Raw genomic sequence first — 24834 nt, forward strand, 5'->3', positions numbered from 1 at the left:
GTAAAAAAATGAAGAGTAGTGTGGGTTTTAAAACTAATATACAATTATTAGAGTATTATATTTTATAAAGTTTATTAATAACAACTAGAGTAAAATCTACCTAAACCACCCATCTCTGTTGCAAAAGAAAAGAGTGAGAACTAGGAGCTACAGAAATTATAACCAATACATGAAGACACAAACGTGGGCAAATGGAAAAAGGATTCTAGGTAATACAGAAAGGAATTTTAACTAATGTAGTTTTAGGGGTTCAAGAATTTCTAAGTATATAGTAGACAGAAATTAGGGTTGTCAGGGTAATAGTTAAATTAAAGCAATTCTTTCAACAATTTATTAAGTTGGGCTAGTTCATATAAGAAATAATGCTGAAATCTCATGACCTATGTCCTCAAGAGATTTATGGTATAAAGGGAGAATGCACTGTACAGTACTGTGCATTACCTAAATGTTTATTAGATTATTACATTATGTAATGAAGCTATGATCAAAGTTAATAGCAATTGGGGTTATTTGACTAATATAAGCGTTGCTTACTTTTTTCAAATAATATTTTTTAGCACTTCAATGGATGGGTGATTTCATTGGTGTGGGGCTTCCATCAACAGGCTTTGATTACAATTCTATTTATATCATGGAGGTTGTGTGCAGAATACATATGTTCTACTCTCTCCACCTCTGCTAGCCCCTTTATATGATTCTCTCCAAGGGTTTAGAGGGAGCTGTTCTTTTTTCTAAATTGTCAAAAGCCTGAATCCTGAACATATGAGCTCAATTTATATATTATTATATATATATATATATATATATATTAATATATATATTAAACTCTTTGGCTTAATTTATTCATTCAAAAGAAATGCTCTCACCTAATAAAGGTATCAAGATCACAGTAATTTGTTAGTAGCTTAAAGGGGAGTGAAGTGAGTGCTTGATTCAGTAGACTCTCTCCTCCCCCAAACTTTATATTTATACATATTGTCTTCCTTGGTTAAATTAAAAGGTCTTCTGGGGCAGGGACTGTGCCATTTGAACTCTTTTTATTCCCAGCACCCACCTTGAGACCTAGCACCCAAGAGCTTAATAAATGTTTGCTGATTGATTTAGTTAGTTAATAATTTGTACCCACACAGAATGTCCATTTGACATGAAACTAATATGAACGATATGACATATAAAACAAAAATTTCTTCAGTATTATATTGGAGGCTTAATTACTAGGGTATTTAAGGTAAATGGAAAAGCTGGAACAATGACTCTAAGAAATAAGGTGAAGGAGAGACTGAATTCTCAATTCTCCTACCCCCTAATCCACTTCCTGCTTTCTTCTGTTGATCCTAATGGCTACTCAAAGATGGTAAGTTATACCAGCTTTAAACAGACTAATTTCACTTCAAAATACTGTAAAAGGATTTATTTTAAAGGAAGAAAGGGTAGGGAGTGGGGACTAAGGATAGAGGGAATTTTGGGTTTCCCTAATCTATTATAAATTCAATATCAAGAATGTAGAATTGTATTGCCTTTAAGAGAATATTGTAAATAATTTGAAAAGATCATCAGAGTTAAGCTCAAGTCTTCAAGTTGAAACCAGTAGTGACAATCTATAGAGTAAATTTCTCTGTCAGCTTTCTTCCTTAGAGTCTCATTTCCTTGAGACTCTTTTTTCTTCACTTTTTCCTAAGTGAATAAAATCAGTTTGTGTGCCAGCTTATTCAAACTGTCTTCCTCCTGGCTACATTCTCCTTTGGAATCTTCCTGGTTTACAGATCTCCAAGCTTCCATTTTCTTGCATTTGCTTACAAGTCTTTTGTAGTTGTAATAAATCCTTCACAGAATCAATAGTTTTTTATCTCTTACAAAATAACAATTCCAGGAGTGGGTATCTGGAGTGAAGAAGAAAATAAAATATAAGAATAAAATATGAGTAGGAGATTATTGATATTCCATCATGGGGCATAGTACCAAATATCTGTATGGCCTAAAGGAGAGAGTGTTGGACCTAGAGAGATTACCTAATTTCCCATGATGTCTCAGATACTGACTTAGTGATCTTGTGCAACTCACTTAACTTCTCTCATTATCAATTTTACCACTTGTAAATAGGGATAATAATATTAACTACCTAACAGAGTTGTGAGTATTAGTTGAGGCAATAAATGTAAAGGGTTCTGCAGACATTAAAGCACTGTATATATGTCAGCTATTATTGTCATTGTTATAACTTTTATTATTAATCATTATTTAGCATCCTTGATAAGAGTATGCTTAGGTCTATGTCCGTGAGAGTTTGAGCAAGAGGATCTGGACTTGTTTTGGCAAGGTAGGATTTTAGCTAGATATTCATAAAATAGTTTTAGTGTAATATGAATCATGATCATTAGGATAAAACATTAGAATGAATTATATCATAATAGGAGTAAGTTTATCTTCAAGAAAACAATGTATTTCCTGAATGTTAAAAGCATTTACATGACTGAAGGTAAATGTTCTAGTATTTTTCTGACTATGATTTTATGAAATAATTCACTTTTTAAGAAGAAAATACTTTGTTGCCCTTTATGATAGAAATTATAGTATTTTACTTTTATCCAGGTTACTGTTTTGCTCTAATTACAAAAACAAATAATGCTTTGGTTAGGGGACAACACAGATGAGAATTTAGTGAAGACCTTATATCAGTGGTGAGTCTTCCCTGAAAAAACTATAAGAGGAGAAGGAATGCAAGGTCAAAATTCAGATTCTGACTCTTCCTAGCAATTTGATTCTGGGAATGTCACTATAATATAAATTAAGCAACTCCATGAGACTTATGCAAGTCATATGTAGCCTTTTATTTTCAGTCCTATTGGTATAGAACTATGATGGCAAACTTATTGTACATGCGCCAAAGGAAGCTATTCCCTTCACCCTCTCCACACATGCCTGAGGACATCTGCCCCTCTACCCAGCAGCCCAATGGGAGTGTTTCCTCCTTCCCTTGTCTGGGGTAAGGTGAGGGGCTCACATTCACATGAGGGTTGCAGTTTGGGCACTCAGTCTTTAAAAGGTTTGCCATCACTGGTATAGGAAGTTCTGGCCATTGCATTTTCCTATCCTGCTGATGTCATAGACCCTCTGAATATTCCACTAATTAATATTTAATCAGAATAACTTATGTTTAATTAAAATGAGGTGGGATGATGGCCACATATACTCATATATTTCTCAAACAAAATCCAAAAATTTAGAAGCAAAGCTGTTTATTTTAGGTGCACTGAGAGTTGTTACAAGATATTGGGACAAAATTACAATTGCTTATTCTTCTAAAATGTCAGGCATTCAAAGGCTCTATAGCAATAGTTTACTGGAGAGGGAGGGCTCACTGGTGACTTGTGCTAATAGAGTTATGATACATTTATGTTACACCATATATTATCTCTTTGTGAGCCAGTGCTTGACATGCTTTCTCAGGTAGTTAATGGAAATTGCATCATGTCAAAAAGCTGTAGCTACATGACTTCTTTTCTTTTTTAGTACAAACCCTTGAGGAGTTTAAAGCTCTGAGTTTAATAACTTCAACAGCAATTGCTATACACTGCCTAAAGTCACCCTTATATGACTGCCATACAAAGGACTAATTTCCTTGGATCATGGGATTTAGAATTGAATGCACCTTTAGAGATTATGTAGCCCAACCCACTCATTTTGCAGATGATGGAATTTATATCTAAAGGGCCTTAGTGAGTTGTTCAAAGTCACAGACATAGCAAATGAAAAAAAAACAACAACTGGGTTTCAACTGCAAACAGCTACTCAAAATTTTATCAGACAAAGCTGTTTGCCATTATACTCTGAAATATGCTGTTTATCTGTTGATGTTTCTGTTACTTCTTTTCAACATTTTAGAGTATCTTCAAATGATTTTGTCCCACATGGACTATTAAATGTGCCCCTTGTTAAAAAATATAGTTAATAGCTTACTTCTTAATTAGGGATAGATCATTGATTTAATATAAAGAAAAGACACTGATAGAGTAATTGATATAAAGAAACATATGAAGCCCTTTAAGAAATGTGAATTGAGTCCAGATGGAAATATCTAGGGATTAATAACTTAAAGAAGCCTTAGAGGCAGCATTTCAATTATATTGAATCATTTGAGGAAGCATAATATGGATGTTTGATTTTTTTAAAGACCATATTAATGGGATATCAATACAGAACAAATAATAATATTTCAGCCCCAGCTACCTTCTCAGCTTGGAAATATCTGCAGGATTTTCTTCATATTGAATGTTTCCCTTACCTAGACCACAACTTTTTTTGAGGAGCTCAGGCAATGCTCATCACTTCTTTATGTTCTACTCTTTATTCTCCTAACTTTTCTACCTCCTTTTTAGAAGCTTGTACCCCTCCCTATCTAGCCTTCTTTTATGGGTCTTAGAGCATTAGAATGTAAGATATTTTAGGGTAGAAATGATCTTTTTGTTTCTATTTGTATTTATAGTACTCAGTACCATTGCTGTAATATGTTTAAGTGCTTAATAAATATTTTATCTCTCGATCTATACATCCATGTGTCTAACATTTTCTTTACCATTTTTGGGTTGTTTTCTCCACATGAAGAAAAGTTTTTAGAAAAGAAGAAAAAGCCAAAATAAAAAATATATAAGATCAGGAACCTTTAAGCCCTACCTGTGACCAAAATGACCAAGAAAAATTTGAATCCCCTTTAATAAACACTTGACCCCTTTGGGCTTCAGTTTAATCTTCTGGGAAAAGAAAAGGTAGGTAAATAATATATCTAAACATACTTTCCAATTCAGAATTCTGTGAGCCCTCCTATGACTAAAATAAATAACAGTTTGTATTTGATAATGCTGATCACATTAATTTTAATTCTCTATCAAAATAGAGAAATTTAGAGAAATATTTTACTATATTCTTTTGTTTTATATTACATTTATTATTTCTCAGGATGGGGGTATGTTTTATTCCATATTTAATTTTATTATATAATGGAAATAAAATAATAGTAGACTTTTCTCATATATTTCAAATGTTTTAATTTTGCAAAATAATTTTCTATTGATTTTTTTAAAAATCAATTTAGTATTTGATGAAAAACACAATAGACATTGAATTAGAAGCCTTGGTTTCATTCTCCGTGAAGCCTAACCTTTATTATTTAAAATGTATTTGACCCTAAGAAATTCTCTCAGAGTGTCAAAATACTAGTTTCTCCATCTATAAAGTAGAGATACAAATAATAGCAATATCTCTTCAGGCAGTTGAAGGGAAGAAAACACTTAACTGCCATGTAGTAAAGAGAGCTGCGTTTAGATTCAGAAGATCTAGGTTTTAATGCTAGTTCTCTAACTTAATCAGAATGAGGAAAGAATTCGGAGAGGAAAGGCAAGCAGAAGGCTATTGCAATAGGCTAGATATGAGCTGATGCAGTTCTGCTCCAGGATAGTATAGTAATCCAGTGACACAGGCTTTGCTCCATCATTCCACTCTGAGCATTTTCATTGAATTTGAGCAATTCTCTCCATCTTCATCTCTGCCTCCTTATTTCCTTTGAATTTCAGCTGACATCCTACCTTCTGCCAAAAGCTTTTCTTTGTCTTAATTAATCTTGATACTTTCCCTCTGATATTTTTCAAATTTATGCTGCTTATGTTTTATTTTTAAATAGATTTTTGGAGAATTTTGGCAATGAATACACATGAACTTACTCTATGTATATCATCTATCTTTTAATTAAGTTCTTTCTGTGTGTAAAGGATTGTATTAGGGTCAGAAGTAAGTCTCAAAGGCAGTTAAGATATTGTTCTAAACCTCATGAAGATTATTATCTTCTATAGGAACTGAAAGGCCCACAGAAATAATACAAAATAAAATGTAGCATATAGGGTAATTCCTGTTTCCTGAAAGATAGCATTTTAAAATTGTATTCTGATAAACCTTTTTAAAGCTTATTCACCATGGAATGGTGGATAAAGAGTTGGTCTTGGAATTAGGAACAGTAAAGGTCAAATCTTATTCTTGAATCATAGTGGTTGCTGAGACACTGGAAATTTCACTTACTCTGTCAATATATCAGACAACATTTTGAGAATAACAAGGGAGAACCTATCTGTTTTTGACATAGGGAGCTAAAAGGAGAATAAATTTCACCTACTAATATAAGTTGTTACCTTCTCCATAACTGAGTCTTGGAAGAGTTGCCTAGAGGAAAGATGCCAGGCTCCATGCTTCCCCTAATACTCCTGATGTCTTTGAAGTCTCCAGAACCAGATTAAAATGAAAGTGAAAAATAATTAACAAAAAAACCCCAATATAAATAGATCACATTACATCTCAAAACTAAGGCAATATGTAGCCCATGGGGCTACTTCTATATCCACCATCATTTTTATTTGTTTGATTCCATTACCTAGAGCACTAAGCTGTGAACTGATTTGGTCAAGGTCACATCCAATTTTCATGAAAGCTAAGACCTGAACTCAGGTCTCTCTGGTTTTGAGGTGAGTATTTAAAATCTTCAAATATATTAGTTCCAAATATGAATATTAGTTATTGTTAAATTACTAGATATATTTAGGCAGTGATGATGTTGATCTAAGAACCAATGTTTTAATAGCAATGTCCTTTTGGTTATGCTATATTATTATGCATTATGGAACCATCTTTTATGAAAGAAAAATGTAGGTGACCCTACGAATAATAGAAACCTCTGTAGTTATGATGGCAAGCCTTTTAGAGATGGAATGCCAGGCCCTACCCCCATTCCATCCCCCCATTCCCAAGTGCCATGCCTGCCCCCACCAGAGACCGTGTGGCATGTTATTCCCACCACCACAGTCTGGGTATGCCCCACCCCTCCTTACCCCACACAGGGGAGGGAGAAAGCACTCCCATTGTATTTCTGTGGAAAGTGGGAATTGAAGTGAAAAAAATGTCATCAGACAGTGGAGACAGGGATGGGAGAAGCTCCATCCCAGCCCCTCTACTTTTCTAGAAATGAGTTCTAGAGGGGTTGGCCATGTGCCCACAGAGAGCACTATGTGTGCCATCTTTGGCACCTGTGCCATATGTTTGCCATCACTGTTCTATAGATGCAAAATTTTATCAGTCATGCTTTGGTCACACTAAGTGGTTTAAGATATATCATCAAAGAAATGAACATGGTGGGGGGGGTGGACAATGTGCTTATTTATAACTAAAGTAAGGACTAATTCTCCAAGTGCTGCACCATAACAATGCAATACCTAACATCCTATAAGACCTTCATGGCATTAGATTGCTTTAGAGGATTTGGGGGGAGGGGATCAATATTGGCAAGTATAAATGGCTTTATGATCTGCTCCATTGAAGACACTATTAATATGAATGAGATGATGGGCCACTGAACATATAATAAGCTGAGCAACACTATTTAAATTCAAAACTAAATTAAATTTAAAGTATATAGTGTTGTGAATCATTATATCACTAATTACTAAAGTCAGAATGAGTCCTGAAAGGCATTAGATGAGAAGGAAAGAAGGGAAACTGAAAGAAAAAAATTAACAATATCAAGGAAAGGACAATATATATCTGAACTTTTTGAATCAAAACTTTCTATACGCTAAATTTTTAATTCAAGGAGAAAAAAATCAATCAATAAAAATATAATACACTGACCACTGTATGTATTTAATTATTAAATAACAGAAGTATGAAGGTGTTTTATCTGTCTATCTACCTAGGAATCGAATTACATATTTGTAAGCATGTATATATGTATATATAAGCCATATATATGTATATATATGCACACATATACCTTTATGAATGCTTCTATGTATAGGTTTAAAAATAAATAATTTGACCAAAACATTGAATTTGGTGGTTCTGTATGGGACTAAAATTTTTTTTTTGTTCAGTAGTTGTGTTTTTATAATGTGATATTAATATATTTGCCTTTATGGAAGAAATTTCTTTGTAAAATTTAACTATATAGAAATATGCTGTATTTTAATTTACAGAACTTATATTTTAACACTAACTTTCCTATTTGTTACCTTTGTGACATTGAGCAAGTCACTTGCCTCTCTTTCCTCATATGTTTAATGAAGAAGTTAGAATTAATGATCTTCATGGCCCTCCAATTTTAAATTTATTTTATGACTCTTCCTTATATAAAATAGGATCTTCTCCTAATTCCAAACTGAGACTCTAAATGTATAGTGGCCTTGTTTCTTTAGGTGAAAAACAAATATGACTATTAGAATCAGAAATGTGATAAGTTTTCGTTAGTAATTAAAAAACATTAAAATTAGATTTATTTTATTTGATGATAAGGGAAATATTTGCTATAATAATGGTCTTGAAATCAGAAAGATTCTGGGTTAGTATTCTGTCTTTCTTACACATGATACTTAATAAATCACTTAACCTCTGATCACAATTGCCTAGCACTAACCTACACCAAAGCAAAGATGGAATAGAATTTGTGTTTGTAGTGAAGGTTTCTCACACTGGAAGTTCTTCATGCTGATAATATTACAGATTATTTATTTGCATCAAACCTAAGGAAGAAGGAAATTATTCTTACCTTTACATTGAATAGATAACTTCAGCCAAAATATGAAAGTACCAGTAATCATATATTAGAGATGATCTTACAGTCCTTCATATTATTATTTTCCTAGCTGTAAAATAGAATCCATCCCCCAGAATCAAGGTAGAATTGAAAGAGTTAATAAAACAAGAAATTGTTGAAGGATTTTGGCAAAGATGGTGCATAAAAGAAAAGCAGATGTCATAAATGCACTATACTATTTAAATCAGTTTTATAATGTAGATTATCTTCAGAAATTACTACTCTTCATGTCATACTTCAGTAGTGACATTTTTATTAGACTCATCTAGTTCGAGGTCTACATTTTCTCTTTGGTTTAATAATGTTTAGAAAGCTATATGCAAAATTAAATGTTATTTCATACATTGCCATTTTCCAATAATATAGCAAAAGAAGGTCATATGAATAACTGATTTATAATTGATTAGTTTCTCAACATCAGCAAAATAAGATACATTATCCAAAAGTTGCTACCAAGTGACAAACACCCCATTCAACCTCAATATAATCTTTTAATACAACAAAACAAAATGTAAATGATACAACTGGTGATGTTAGTATAATTTTTCACCTTTAATATATTTGGTGATATAAGTTTCCAATGAAGATTTATTTAAAAACTCCTTCTGTGTGGAGAATCAGGACACATAGTTAGACAGAGCCACCTATGGGGTTAGAGAAGAATAGCTCAATTACCTTGGGCTTTCTGTAAAAAATGTGTGCAATTCTGATGTGCATTGTTAGGGAGCACCAGAAGACCTCCCAAGTATAGGGATTTAAGCTTCTTCAAAGTAGAATGCTACACATATTCTATGCCTGCTAAATCATTGCCCAGTCATATCTGACCAAAATTTATTTGGTTCAATTAACCATGAATTTTCTCTCTAATAACCTCACATATCAAGGACTTTAAATTTTAAACCAGTCACTCATCAGGGATGAAAATTATATAGCAATCAAATATATGAATGCTAATGTATTGTTTTACTAAAGTAGATGCTGACTATCATATAAACTAGAATAAAACTTTCATCATCTCAAATTTCATTTCATGTCCAGAATTGAGAGTTAAGTTGAACAAATATTTATTAAATACTTGAGATCCTCTGCAACTCTGAATCTATGAGCCTAAGAGTTATTTTCCTATGTCCTAGTAGACACAAGTCTGGCATGTGAAGCATACCTATAAATTCAAGGAATTTATACTTAAGAATCAATTTGAGATGAAGCTTCAGCTCTGAAACCTATTAGGTGTATGGATAAATTGCTTAACTTTCACCTCAGATTCCTCATCTTTACAATGGTGATAAAAGTACCCACTTTTCAATCCTATGAGGAAAGGGTTAATCTTAAAATAGTCTATAAAGTGCAGAAAACTGTTGTTATTCAGTCTTTTCAGTGGCATCTAACCCTTTGTGATCCCATTTGGGATTTTATTTGGAAAGATACTAGAATTATTTACCATTTCATTCTTAAACTCATTTTACAGATAAGGAAACTGAGGTGAACAGGGCTAAATAACATGTTCAGGGTCTTACATAGAGTATATAAAGCTGAATTTGAACTCAGATCTTTCAGACTCAAGGCCTGGTGCTCTATCCATTGTACAACATAGCTGCCCTAGGCAAATAATCATTAACTATAAATAATAATGGGGACTTCCTTTACTAATACATACAGCTACTTTTGCTCATATTACAAAATTGATTGAATGTGCATAATTCACCCTATTTCAAGGACTTTCAAGGACTCGTCCTTTTAGTACCACCATGTCCTGAATAAAGCATTACTGAAAGGAAGCATTAATTGGTTTTGTTTGAATAGTATTTATTTTACTCATAAGACAATAACTATTTAAAAAGGCAAAAGAATCACAGTGTAAAAATTCTTTTGCCTTGGGGAGCTTTTGCTAAAAACTAGTATGTTCTTTGGTAACATTAAAATAATAGATTCATTAAATAAATACAATTAAAATTAATCTCAGTACTGCATATATTTGTTTGGTGCTTTCTATATGTTTAGGAACGCTGATTTCTTAATGTCCATGTGTTTTGATTCCACAACTGGTTTATTTGAACTTCTATGTATTTACTGCTATTCATACCCCAAAGTACTTAATTGAGGTGAAGTACATAATAATAACTCAATCAGTGCTTCATATATTGGTATAGAATGAAAAATGATGTCATGATTTGAATGAAAAGTAGACTGGCAATGGAGAAGTGAAAGAACAGTTGTCGAGAATCTTTAGCTTAATTTTTACTCTAAAAAAGTCTATTCCTATACTTATGAACATTTTAAGAGAAATATAAGACAAATCCATTTTAAGACAAATATGCCACATAATCACAGATGGGAACTTAGAAAAGCAAACATAAGATGTTATCAAATTTTGGACACAGAATCATCATTGCACAAACACATTATTTTTGATTGCCAAGGCTTGAGGGACTTTGTAGTGAAGCACAAGACTTATCCACACAGTGGAAGTGAATACAAAGATGGACAAGTGAGGAAAATGACCTAGAAATAACAGATGCTTTAAAGCTATAGTAAGTACTGTGTTTCGAGTACATACCTGGCTTTTTTCTTTCTCCTGTCAAGGACATTTGTTCTCCAACCAATCAATCAATTAGCAACCATTTATTTGTTGAGTATCAGGTATTTGTCATTTTATCTTCAGTTTACTCTCCAATGCCTAGCAAAACAACAAAAGTAAAAGAGTTATCAAATGGTGTCTAAAAACTTGACACTTTTCTTGTGCCCCATATTAAAATAAGAGTATATATGTCTAATATGCCTATTACATAATAAATTCTACAAATGACTAACATATATAAGGAAATACAATGTACCAGGTCCTGTATTAAGTGCCTTATAATTACTACCTCATTTGATCTTCATAGCAGCTCTTCAAAATCAGTGCTATTATTACCCCCATATTAAAAATGACAAAACTCAAGCAAACTGAGGTTAAGTGATTTTCCTGGGGCCACCTAGTAAGTGTCTGAAGCTAGTTTTGAACTCAGATCTTTCTGACTCTAGGACCTATGTTCTGTTTTCTGTCACACTTCATTGTCCCTGAAATCAGTGATTTTGTCTCTTTCATAGCTTTATCTCCAACATGTAGCTCAGTCCTTAGAATATTGTTCAGCAAATTATAATCTTTTACTAGGGGTTTGTTGAATTAGACTGTTGTACATTTATAGCTTTTGCCAAAGCAAAAATTCTTTCTCAAGCCTGAAATGAACATACTTGTAGCATACCTAATATTGAAATCCAAATGAGTAAAATAGTATGAGAACATTTCATCTTAATTCACTTTAAAACTTGATCCTTGCTTCTCATCTCTCAAGTGAAAAATCCCTGCTTCTGGCCCACATGGTTTTGAAAAACTAGCCAATAGAGTGTAATGGAAAGAATCCTAGAACTCAAATGGGAATTTTGAATCCTAACTGTCTATTACTACCTCTTATGATTTTGAGAAAGTCTTGGTCTCTCTCTACAATGAAATTTCCTCATCTCTAAAATAAGATGACTGAATTAAAATTCCTCTCCAAATCCTATGATACTAATGAATGGAAAACATGTTATTGATTTAGACAATCATCCTTTGGAATGTACTCATAAGCAGAATGTCTTTTCCTCCCTCCTACTCTTCTCTCCCTATTCCTCTTGGCCTTCTCCTCCCTTTTTTCCTTCTTCCACCTCTCCTTCCCCTTCCTTATCCTTCATCCCTCACTTCATGAGTCAATTCTCTGAAATTCCTATAAGCTCTGGTTCTATTAATCCTATTGTCATAGTCAATATTAATGATTTTGCATAAAATTTAAATTTATTGATATTGTAATAACATATATTAGATCTTAGTAAGGGGAAATAATTCTTCCTATTAAAATTTAGTTATGCCTTCTCAAAACATTTTCCTTGCTATTTTATTTTTACATTCTTTTTTTAGTATACATTTTGCCACTAATTGACTATGATGTTCTTTACAGTAAAGACTATTTAGTTTTTATCTCTGTGTATCACCTTTTCCTCTTCTCTGCCCCCGATTCTCTAAATTGATAGATGAAATTCCTAGCGGGGTGAATATTGCTTTTTCCTTCAAGTTTTTAGGAGTAACCTTGATGACATATGAGTTGAAATACTGCCATTCATAAGTCCCATTCATTGTGAACCTTCCCCCCACCACATTAATAAAAAAAAAATAGATCTTTGCTTCCTTTTGTTGTTTAATCAAGTCCAACTCGTTGTGAATCCATGCACTATACTGTCCTTGGAGTTTTCTTGGCAAAGATACTGGAGTGGTTTACTGAAATTTCATGATAAGGCAAACAGATTAAATGACCTACCCTGGGTCACACAGCTAGTAAATGTCTGAGGCTGAATTTGAACTCTGACCTTCCTGACTAGGGGTCCAGTGCTCTATCCATTGAACCACTCAACTGCCTCTTTATTAGCTTCTAAAAAGGGTTATTCATCATAAAAGGCCCCATTCTCAGGCAAGGGCAAAACACTCCTTTGACATATTATTAGTAAGAATGGGGTCAAAGTAAAATTGAAGTGTGCCACATGATGAAGATTAGTTGTTGTTCTTTGTACTTGAAGGGGACCAAAATGATATCACTATAATGTGTTCAAAGTACAGGCTTACTACGCTGATCAGAACAATGTGAACTCAGAAGTCTCTACCACAGGTTGTATATGAATAATTCATATTAATATTTGAAATAGAGATATCTTCTTAATTGGCACATCTCTCCTTTGAGCAATTGCTTTCCCCATAGTACGCAATACTTTCTTTGATGTGAGAATACCATACTGAACTTTCCTGTGTCAGTGTCTCCCATACCTCATATTTGATGCTAAAGTTCTTCAGAGCATCATGCCAGGAAAATGAATCGCTTCCATTTTTTTTGTGTCAGAAAGATTCTAAAGATCACCTGGCAACTAGATGCTCAGCTCTGATGGACTGGCCACATTGTTTGAATACCAAGCTCATATTAATCTAAAAGACTTTTTTATGGTGAACTCACACAATGTAACCATTCACACAGAGGTTAGAAGTGTCAAATATAAAGAAAACATGTAGCCAAGGGGTACCTCCCAAATTTTACACTTGGGAGTCTATTTCTCCCATCATGGAGTCCTTACTAAGTTTGCTTCTGAGCATGCTAGTAACTTTATCAGGATATGTTGTCTTCACTGAACAGTTTTCTAGTGGCTATTGCTCTTTATTTGTCCTCAGAGGACTCTGGTACCACTATAGACATTGCCTCTTCAAGGCAAGATCCTTGGCCAACATTCAGCTCCAACCACAAAGAGGATCTCTGATGAATATGTATCTTCCAGGCTAAATTGTTAAACAGTAACTCCCTTCTTGGAATATTCATTGACATAAAATCAGGAAAGAATGAACACAAAAGAACCAGAAACACAAAATGTATTTATGTTAATCTCTCTGACTCTCAGTTTCCTAATCTGCAAAAGAGAGTAGGATTTGATGGTCTGTAATATCCCTTCCAATACTAAATCTATGATTTTATGTTAGATTTTGGTGCCAATTATATACATATACATACATTAGAAAATGTACTGTGAGGATTACTAAGAAAGAAGAATCTCTTGAAAAGAAATATTGATGTCATTATATACATATGGATATAAAATGGAGGAAAATTACAAAACTTTGTAAAGGTCATTATTAGAAGCATTTAGGTGAACATTTATATTTTTCTTACTTTCTGAGTATAAACATGCAGGGATATGTTTTGAAACTATTTTCCTAGTGAATTTAGAGAAATTTCTTTCCATCATATTCAAGGATTTTCCCTTGAAATAGATATTTTCTTCCACTATTCTCATTCCTCATTTTCTTCTTCATATATATATATTTTTTTATGAAATCAGGGTAGAGAATAAGAAAATGGATATCACCACTTAAAGGCAGATTTTATTTTTTTCATATGAAAGGCAAGAAATTCAGAGTTGAGCCTATGACAGAATGCTTTTCTTTTCTTCCTTGTAAATATCCATTTCAGCAGACTTTTTTTTTGTCACTTTGGCATATAGTTTTTTGGAAAGTAGCATACTATTAAGTCTAATAAAATATAACTACATAATGAAAGGAATGCATTTGTACTTGTTATATTTATGTCCATAGTATCTCACCTATAATTTTAGGTTACATTGCCATTTTTATACCTGGCATACACTGTATGACCATATTCTTAAAGAGCTTATTATAGGGCTAGGTGAAGGATCATGTCAGAACTTGGCTTCTAGGCAACTTTCTTATTTGAGTTGAAGAAGTAAAACTATTTTCTTTGCCCATGACTAAAAGCCAAACCGCTAATAAATGAATGCCCATGTAAATATTTTTTTCTTCCAGGATGTTTGGAAGAGATTATAATTATAGTTCAATTATGATTAAACAGCAGGAATAGTGGTTTGATATTATTTGGGGAGAAAACACAACTCCATATGCATGAGGATGTTAATGGATAGAGATAAGGGTGTTTGACAGAATAATTGGAGAAAGGAAAATTGAAAACAACAAACCCAAAGTACATTGACCACTTTCTGATAATGGACATTCATATAGATTGTAAACTGCTTCTAATGTGTGTGTGTGTATATATATATATATATATACACACACACACAAATACTCACATATATCTATATATTTAATCATAGAATCATAGACACAGAACTTGAGGATACATTAGATACCATTTATTTCAAATTTCTCACTTTGCAAATGGGAAGGCTGAAATCTAGGGTGGCTAAATTCAATCCCAAGGTTCCAAAGGTAGCAAATTTATTAATTGAGTTTTGGATACAATTGATTTAAATATCTAAGTGATCCAGGATGTAGCTCTTACCAGGCCACCTCAAATTGGATGTAAGGAAAACACTACCATAATCATCAAAATTAGCAATGACAGGAAGATGAAAATTAAAAGTAAATATTGCAAGGCAATTCTGAAAGAAATAAATGGAGACCAAATTGCCAACCCATCATTCATGTTTTTTTCTGCCTCAATTATTAACTCTCCCCCACCCCAATAGCATATGATCAAATTGGTATCAATAGCCCACATGCCTTTTGAGTGGCTATAGTTTTAGGAATTAGCTTTTATTATTAACCTTTATCTGGGCCCTATGGGATCTTGCTGTCTAAGTACATTAGGTCCATGAATCAGACCAGCTGTGACTTGAGGGGAAAGAAGGGAAAGGGTGTAATTATCAAGGATTATGGCACACAGAAGGGAAGTTTATGGAAGAGAAAATGAATTTCAAATGGAATTCTAGTAATGGCTAATATCATAAAGAAAGAAATAGGCTATCAACAGTAGGAGTGAAGGGAATATAAAGAAGGCATCAGTTACTGAAATTTCTTTGCTACTTTTTGTTATTGCCCTAGAGGACATCCCCCACTCTTTGTAATCAGCACCCCAGAGTCAACCTAGCAACTAAAGAAAGATGGTTTAAACAGGAGCCTTGATCCCAGAAAAGTAAGAAAGGTGGTGAATGGCACGATTTTAGTCACCACTCAGTTTCCCTGAAATAGTGTCCTAATGGTAATCCTACCTCTTAGGGCTTCAGATCTCCATTCCTAGTTGTCTGAGAAAAAAGAGATCAAAGAGCAAAGCTTTGGAGAGTATAACAGAATATTAAGTCTATTTATAAAGAGGTAAGATCTGAGAGTAAGAAGTATGTTTTTAGTAAGAACAATGCAGAAGGATTATGGAGTAAGTGCTAAAGGCAAATGCAAATAAAAGTTGGTAGGAGTAAAAGGAACAAATTGTACAAATCAGTGAACATTTATTAAGCACTTACTATTTGCCATGCACTTTTCAAATTGTTGGAAATTAAAAAAAAAAAAGAAATATAGTCCCTGCCTTCAAAGTCTTACATTATAATAGGGAGCCCAACACATAAAAAGAAACCGAAAGAGGGAAAAAACGTTAGAGAAGATATTAATCATGATGGAGAAGTTCAAAGGAGCACAGTCTGGTGGGAAAGGAAGAGATGGCTGGTCTTGATCATCTTAAATGAATGTTATGGGAGGAGCTTTCTAATCTTTAATCAGAAGTAGAGGACCTAGGAGTAGAGAATATTTATGAAGTGTAAATTTATGGCTTCTGAGTGTGAATTGAGTTTCCAGAATGAAGAGTTTTCAGGAGCATGATGGAGAAGTCCATAAGGGTATAACCAGGAGAAAATTAATAGATGGCTGGACACAAAAACCTTTTCTAGTCCTCTCTTTCCCTCAACCATCCCTTCTCTTTGAAAATCTCAGTTGAGAGTCTTAACTCTTAATTTTCAGAAAAAAAAATGAAATCACCATGGTCACACTTCTTTTTCCTCTATCTCAAAACCTCTTTTCATCCTCCCCAATTCTCTTCTTTTCCTTCATGCTTTGATAATGGGGTAGTTTTGCTTCTTGGAAAGACTAGCCATCTATACATGACCTGATTCCATCTCTTCTTTTTGACTCTATCTCTTCTTCTCACTTCATCTCTCATGGGAATTATTATCATCTATGCAGATAATTCAAAGCCATTGAATCTCTGGTATCATCATGTGCTATTGGATTTTTCATACTGAATGTCACAATCCAATTCTTCCAGTCTTCCAGGTCTATAAACTTTCATAATTATCCTTTACTATAACTTTTCCACATTAGTCCATCCTGTATCTCTTAACTGCTTATTAACTTTTTAAACTTGATGTCCTCAAACTCAAAATCCCTAAAATATGGCTCATTATAGTTTTCTCAAAACTTCCCTATTTTTCTCATAGTTTTTCCAGTATAGGTTTGTTTTCTTTATTCATGAATCCTTACTTTCCTACCCAACACATATTAAACTTCCAAAATATTGCCACAACATCTAAAATTCTCATATCCATCCCCTTCTCTCCACTCAGAAGGCCACCACTTAATGTAGATACTTACAATTTCTCTGGTACATTAATGCATTGCATTTCTTGTTGGTGTCAATGTCTCAAGTCTTGATGACACTTCAATCCACATAATTATGAATGCTTCTTTCCCTAAATGCAATCTGACTATATCACTACCTTATTTATTTCTAGGATAAAAAAGTAAATTTCTCTTGTTGACCTTTAATACTTGTTTCCAATTTATCTTTCTTAACTCATTATACAACACTTCCCTTCCTGCACTGTATGGGCCAAATAAATTGTCCTTTTCTTTCTTCCCGAGACATGGTATTTTATCACTTTTTTGCTTTTGTAGGGGCGCATGCTCATTACCTGGATTTACCTCCTTCCTCACCTCTTGCTCATAGAATCCCTCTCTTTCTACAAAACACAAGTTAAATATCACTTTCAAACAAAGGCTTCCTTCCGACTCCCAAATATTATTTTCCTCCTTATCTTGAATTTGATTAATTTGTATTTTTTGAAACACACACATACATATCAACATCATATATATATGTATATATATATATATATATATATATATATGATCTGCTTCAATACATGAACATTTTCTCCTATCATATAATGTAGGCTCCATAAAAGTTCAGATTTTCATTTCTTTAATATTTTTGTCCCTAGCTTCTAGTATAGTATCCCTGTTATGCAACAGGTTCTTTCTTTTGCCTTTTAATTAATTAATTAATTAATTAATTTTTTTGTTTGTTTATTTAATAGAATGTATCCACAGTGTCCCAATCTCTCCCTGCCTCCCTGCCTCAGAGAAGGCATCATCCAGCAGACAAACATCCTTATTCAAATTATATCTAGTGTTTCCACCTTGCAGTTTACTTTCTGAATGGAATATTCACAATTATCTTTCAAGAATTAAATCTGTAGGGGGCAGCTAGATGGCTTAGTGGATTTAAAGCTGGGCCTAGAAATGGGAGGTCCTAGATTCAAATCATACCTCAGACACTTCCTAGCTATGTGACCCTGGGCAAGTCACTTAAATCCCATTGCTTAGCCCTTACCACTCTACTGATTTAGAACCAATACACAATATTGGTTTCAAGACAGAAGGTAAGGGTTGTTTTTTTTTTTAAGAATTAAATTTGTAGCTGTGCATGTTATTCTCTTGTTTCTACTCTTTTCACTATTCATTATCCCTTGTAGTTCTTTCCATTTTTGCCTGTTAATCATTTCTTATAACCCAGTAAGGAGCATTTGATAACAATCATATACCACAATTTATCTAACCATTCCTCAATTAATGGGCATCACCTCAATTTCCAGTTCTTTGCCACCACAATGAGAGATGCATCAGTATTTTGGAATACATAGATTCTTTTTCTTTTTCTGTGATCTTCTAGGGAAACAGACTCAGCAATGATATTTCAGGTTCTAAGGGTATAATCGATTTTATAACACTCTAGGTGTAATTCCAAATTGTTCTCCAAAAACGGTTGGATCACTTCACAGTTCCACCAACTTGTGTGTGTGTGTGTGTGTGTGTGTGTGAGAGAGAGAGAGAGAGAGAGAGACAGAGAGAGAGAGACAGAGAGAGAGAGACAGAGAGAGACAGAGAGAGACAGAGAGACAGAGAGAGCGAGCAAGCACCTCAGAGGTAGAAATATGGGTAAGTTCTTTCTTTGCCACAGTTCCCCTTGTAAAATGGAACAAGTCTCTTAACTTTCCTGTACACCTAGGAATTCTATCAGTTTCTGTTACAGAACTGCTATAAGTCTATATTGGTAGAAGAAGTTTCTTCACTGAGAGATCCTTAAAACAATAAATTCACAGGTTAAGGTATTTTTTCTGTATCTGTTTAATGATGGAAACACTAAATGTAATAAAAATAATAATGCCATTTACAATAGCACAAAATTGATTTCTTTTCTTGACTTCTTGCCTATTTTTTGTCAACTGGTTGTAAAAAAGAGATGTTCCATTAAATAGCTTCATTTATAATGATTAAAATAATAAAATAAATTAATAGACATATTAGCTAGAAACTAGCACTCACATAGAATGTAAAGGTTTGCAAAGTATTTTGTACTTCTTCATATATATATATATATCCATATATGCACATATGTATGTCTATGTGTATATGTATACTTTTGCTCTAGTTCCCTCTCTTTCTACTTTATCTTTGTTAATTTCCTTTTTTTATCCACTCCATCTATTTTGCCTCATTTTCTTTTCACTGTAATGAATATAGTGCTAAGGGTAGAACTCAGATTCAGTTTTAACATTTTCAACTACAACTCTTCAGATTTTTTCATTTTTGACTAAATAAAAAAAAGTAAAAAATATTTCCAGTGTATGTGAATGGACATCTAGGGAAATTTTTATCATAGAAAACATGCAAATATAGAAATAGCTAATAGATAAGTTGTTTTCTTATTATTAGAAAGATTAATTTTTGGTATTTTAGATATGTTTTGACTTTAGACCCAAAGCTTTAGTGAAAGATGACAGAGAACTTAACATATGGAATTATCTAATATGGTATGACCCTGGAACCTGTGACTATTATTGTCATCCTCCCCTGGAAACTCTCTGGCTTATTAAATACAATTTTAATAAATTCTTCAAATGCTTATTATGTTCAAGCAATGGAGAATACAAAAACATAAATGAAACCCTTAAAGAGCTTACATTTGACAAGAGTATAGAGCATGCACACATGCTTTTTTTAAAACATTTGGAATACCCAGAACTGAAAAACATATTCCAGATTCTATTGTGTCAAGTTAAATTAGAGTAAAGAAATTGACTCTGGTATCAGACACTATATCTCTCAATGAAGGCTAAAGTTAGATTAGGATTCATTCTAAATCATTCTTAGGGCTCTTACACCAACTAAAAAGAATTCTATATAGCAGAAGAATGGGACTGAATGTACTATAATAAGATTAAATTAAATAGAGTACAACTGGGCATAGGAATATAGATATATTTATATATTCTTTGATTTCAAAATATCTTTAATAATACAATATTTGATAACAAGGCAGTCCCAAAAATCTAACAAGATAAGAAGATTCATTAGATATGCTTACTGTGCACAAGAAGGAAAAACTAATGCTATGCTCTGCCTTTTTCTTAGTATGTGCAGAGAATGATGTTTATTTTACACATTTCAGAAAGTATATAATAAATCATCACCAGTATGTCCCCTCTGAAAAACCTAATCTCTATATGAGGGTCAATCCAATATTTTGGGGAATAATTATGCTTAATCCCTTACTCCCCATCCCAGATCACCTACTTGGTTTTAAGCCTAAACCCATGCAAACATAATAGCAAAATACAGTTAATAAAGCAGCCTGGCAACATCTTCTCTGGATGCTTCACCTATCATGATAAAAGATGAAGAAAAGAAAGTTCTCCTCACCAAAGTCCTTGGTAATGTCAAATGATTTAGTATCAGAAAATAATAGTTAAGATGATGTGTTTACTATCAGTTTTGCCCCCGGATCCTAACAACTTTGGGGCCTTTACATCTGACTTAAAGTTGAATGCTTCTACATGAATTTTCTCCTTTATTAAAATGTAAGCTCTGTGAGAGCAAAGACAGTTTTACCTTTCTTTTTCCTTTTCTATTTCCAGGACTGAGCACAGTGCTTCACACATAGTAAGTGTTTAATAAATTATTTTTTGAAATTGTTTTCATCTATTCACCCTTCCATTCATTAATTAATTCAATGACAAATTTTTTCCAGAGGATATCAACATAGGATGACTAGAAATCATGTTATATGACATTACTTTGAAAGAAATTAATAAATTTAGCCCAGAAAAAAAGATTTACTAGCACATCATAGCTACATTATTCAGGTAACATATCTGAAAGGTTTTTAAGTTGAATTAGATAAGCTATATTTTGTTTGACATTGGAGGTGTGAATTAGGAGAACAGGAGGAAGTTGAAAAGAGGCTTCAAAACAAGGATAAACTTCAAAATAATCCTGTTTCCAGGAACTGTGAGCTGTTCATTATTAGAGGCTTTAAGTTTAATTCTACATGATCACTTTTCTGGGTTGTTTTTGAAGAGATACATACTCAGGTATGGATAGGACTACATGAAGTCAGAAGTCTTCCATTTCTGATGTTCTGTGAGTTTTATGTGTTCCATCCCTCTACTATTATTTCCTGTCCCAATGAGCCAATTTCTCCTTTCCTAAACTATAATGTGCTCATCAGCTCCTTCTGAGGATTGGTAGCAAAATCAGACCTTATGCCCTTGAAATCCTATTCTGGATTAAAAGTTTATTGGTGATACACTGCTCCCTTTTTTTGGGATAGGTAAGTTTTACCCTTAATAATACAACCATTAATAGCAAAAAATCACCTCTTAATTTCAGTCAAATGACCTATCAATACCTCTTGTCAAAACCTGGCTAGAGTGGAAGTGGTAAAGGAATTGGGGATTCATTATTGAGACCTCCTTATACCTTATAAGATGTGGAAAATAATGATGTATCAACAAAAAATTATTGCATAAGGAATCTCTTGATATCACCTCTGTCAATGCATTATTTTGCAAATTATTTTCAGAAAGACTAAACAATGTTTTCTTTTACCATTTGTATAATTCTGTATGAAACACACTTTTATATAGCAGCTAAAAATCAGAATGACCTAAGTTCAAGTACTACCTCTGACATAAAATGTTTTTTTTTTTTTTACCCTGGACAAGTCATTTAACCATTCAGTGCTCTAGGCAACTTTCTCAAACTAAGTTGTGTAAAAAATAGACTCGAATACAGGACTACAATCCCCACGAACCTTTGCTCCACTTCCCCAGAATGCCTTGTAATCTCACCTGGGCCGAGATCGAGAAGGTATTTAAGCTGATTCAAAGGCTTTTGAGTGGCTCTTGGCTCTTTTTGGACTTCCGTTTTGGAGCAGGCGGTCTCTTGCGTGATGTGAGGTTATTTTGTCTAGGCCTCTGGCCTAGGCACATGTTTCTTACTTGTATATTCTTTAATCTTTAACCTTTAATATACCTCTTAAAAATATAATACTCCTTGCAAAGAGAAACTAATTTCTACCTGCCTCAGTCTCCCCATATTCCCTAAATTTTAATCTTTACAGTTGCAAAATAGCTGATGATCTACACTGATAGAGGGAGTTTCCTTACAGCTGATGTCCTTTTATCATGAAATTTCAACTCTGGACTTCCTACAAAAGTAACAATAATAACCATAGCATTAGGGCAACTCTATACCAAGAGAAACCTAGCTTACATTTTTGAATCACCAGTCATTTCTTATGTATAGAATCTGGCAATATGAAATCAGCACTGATCTCTCAATTAACTGTCTTCTTTATTTGTAATATCACTGTAGTTTATTAGTAAATATTATCAGGAAATAATTCTTCAATACATTCAGTCTCATCAGGTTCCAAAAGCAGGCATGCCACTAGGTCTTTTTTGAACTGCTCTAAGAATATCACTTTAAAGTTTTGCCACCAGAGGGTACTGGAGTTGTAAGATTTCTTAATTGTGTCTGGAATAGCAAATACAAAATGACTTACTGATACTGTGTGTTCCTACTAAAATGAGGATTGGTGAATAACAGTATTCATGTTAAATCTAAAAAACTATACATAAACTGTTTTAGGGAGAAATGCACCAAAACACAGAGAGAGATTAAAAAATCATTCCAGAAAAGAGATCTCCCTTTTTCAAATAGATTCTTAAATATTTTTATTCATCTATTCAAAGCTGCCAAAAAGATTACTTATAGAATATGTACACACACACACATACACACACACACACACATATATCAGCTCATCATTTATACTTAAAGGGAAAAATTAAAGTACTTAACAATTAGAAATCTTTATTCATAACTTAAATGATGAACTATTTTTCTAATCTTTTTTTTTTTTACTTTAGAGTGCCATAACATAAAGCATTTGGTGATGGGAGAGCTATTGCTGTGAAACTTATAAAGAAGGTGGATATATCCATTGAAGGTGCCTTCATTCTGAATAGATGAACATATTCAGATATTACAATAATTCACAGCTTAAGGTTTCTTCCCTTTAATGTTCATTTTTTCTCTATCTGTACAGGATTCAATTTTTGAATGTTTAGTTTGTGCAAGGTTGCCTACTCTAACAATCCCTGTATTCTGTCTCTTTTATAATGAATATTGTGCTTTCTTCCTATTTTTTCATTTAAGCTTTTAAAACTGTATAAAGCTAGTGTGATGTAGATTGTAAGGAAGATTATAAAGATCACTTTTCAAGTCCAAAAGTGGTGTGTATTCATAGCAGCAAAGATATATGTGATATAAAATATTTTTCCTCCTAGAGGAGAAGGTAAATGCTATCACATCCATTTTTTACCTAACTGGTTCTTTTTGTCCTTGGACTTCTGCTAACCTAATTACTCTTATAGTAAATTAGCTCTCTTAGAAAGCTCATCTGATTTCATATGTTCATTTATCACCTGTCTTGACTCAAAAGTGTACCTCTCTAGCCATAAGTTTTCACCTGTGCTTTGAATAGTTCAAAGAATGTGTTAGGCTATCACTACTTAAATGTACTGCTGTCACCCTAAACTCATCATTCCCCTATAATAAGGTCATCATATTCCCTGCCCAAGTATCTCTTTCGAGTTATCATGTTTCCATTAATATAAATACATCTTCCCCATATTCTAAATTTAAAAACTTGGAATCATCTTTGACTTTCCCTTCTCATTTATCCCCTGAATCCATCATGTCATTAAGTCGTGTCAATTTTTTATTTCAGTATGTCATTTAGACTCACCTTTCCTATTTCTGAATCTACTAGACTAGTCAGACATTGTCATCTCCAATCTAGATTATGATAGCAAGCTTTTAGTTTATCTACCTGTCTATAGACTTTTCCTACTCCAAGGAATTTTGCATATTATCTTAAAACATTGCTTTCAAAATATCACTCCTTTATTTTAGCATCTGCATTCTATTTACTCTCTATATTGTCCTGACTTTTTATAATCTCATTTGGCATTCCTTGACAATTATTATTTCCTACTGTTTTCCAGACTCTGCATCCTCTGTTCTAGACAGGCTGCTGTACTTAACAAAAGAAGGGAAGCATATAAGGTTTTAGAAAGTGTTTACTCTGTGCCAGACACTTTTAATTATTGAGGATACAAATATAAGCAAAAAAAAAAAAAGACAATCTGGAACTCAAGAGTAGAGACCAGAGTGGGGATGAAAACTGCCTGACCTGGGCTCCAAGGGTGGGGTGGGGGTGGCT

The 24834-nt window shown here is 33.3% G+C and overlaps 1 protein-coding gene and 1 long non-coding RNA gene across 22 annotated transcripts in view; one reads left to right on the top strand and one right to left on the bottom strand.

The window, feature by feature from the left end:
• MAGI2 (membrane associated guanylate kinase, WW and PDZ domain containing 2) overlaps positions 1-24834 on the top strand; it is a 1718964-nt gene that overhangs the window by 154039 nt on the left and 1540091 nt on the right. The window lies entirely within an intron of this gene.
• LOC103092117 (uncharacterized) lies at positions 840-13532 on the bottom strand. Of its 4 annotated transcripts, none has more exons than XR_008912582.1 (5): positions 11872-12259; positions 11184-11303; positions 9177-9270; positions 6177-8552; positions 840-1880 (listed from the first exon to the last, which is right to left on the bottom strand). It is a non-coding gene; the product is annotated as an uncharacterized LOC103092117 (long non-coding RNA). The 4 variants fall into 4 exon arrangements; XR_008912581.1 differs by having other exon boundaries at positions 6177-6264; positions 8046-9270; XR_008912583.1 differs by lacking the exon at positions 11872-12259 and adding an exon at positions 13461-13532 and having other exon boundaries at positions 6177-9270.

The sequence above is a fragment of the Monodelphis domestica genome, chromosome 5, assembly GCF_027887165.1.
Source record: "Monodelphis domestica isolate mMonDom1 chromosome 5, mMonDom1.pri, whole genome shotgun sequence".
NCBI lineage: Eukaryota > Metazoa > Chordata > Mammalia > Didelphimorphia > Didelphidae > Monodelphis > Monodelphis domestica.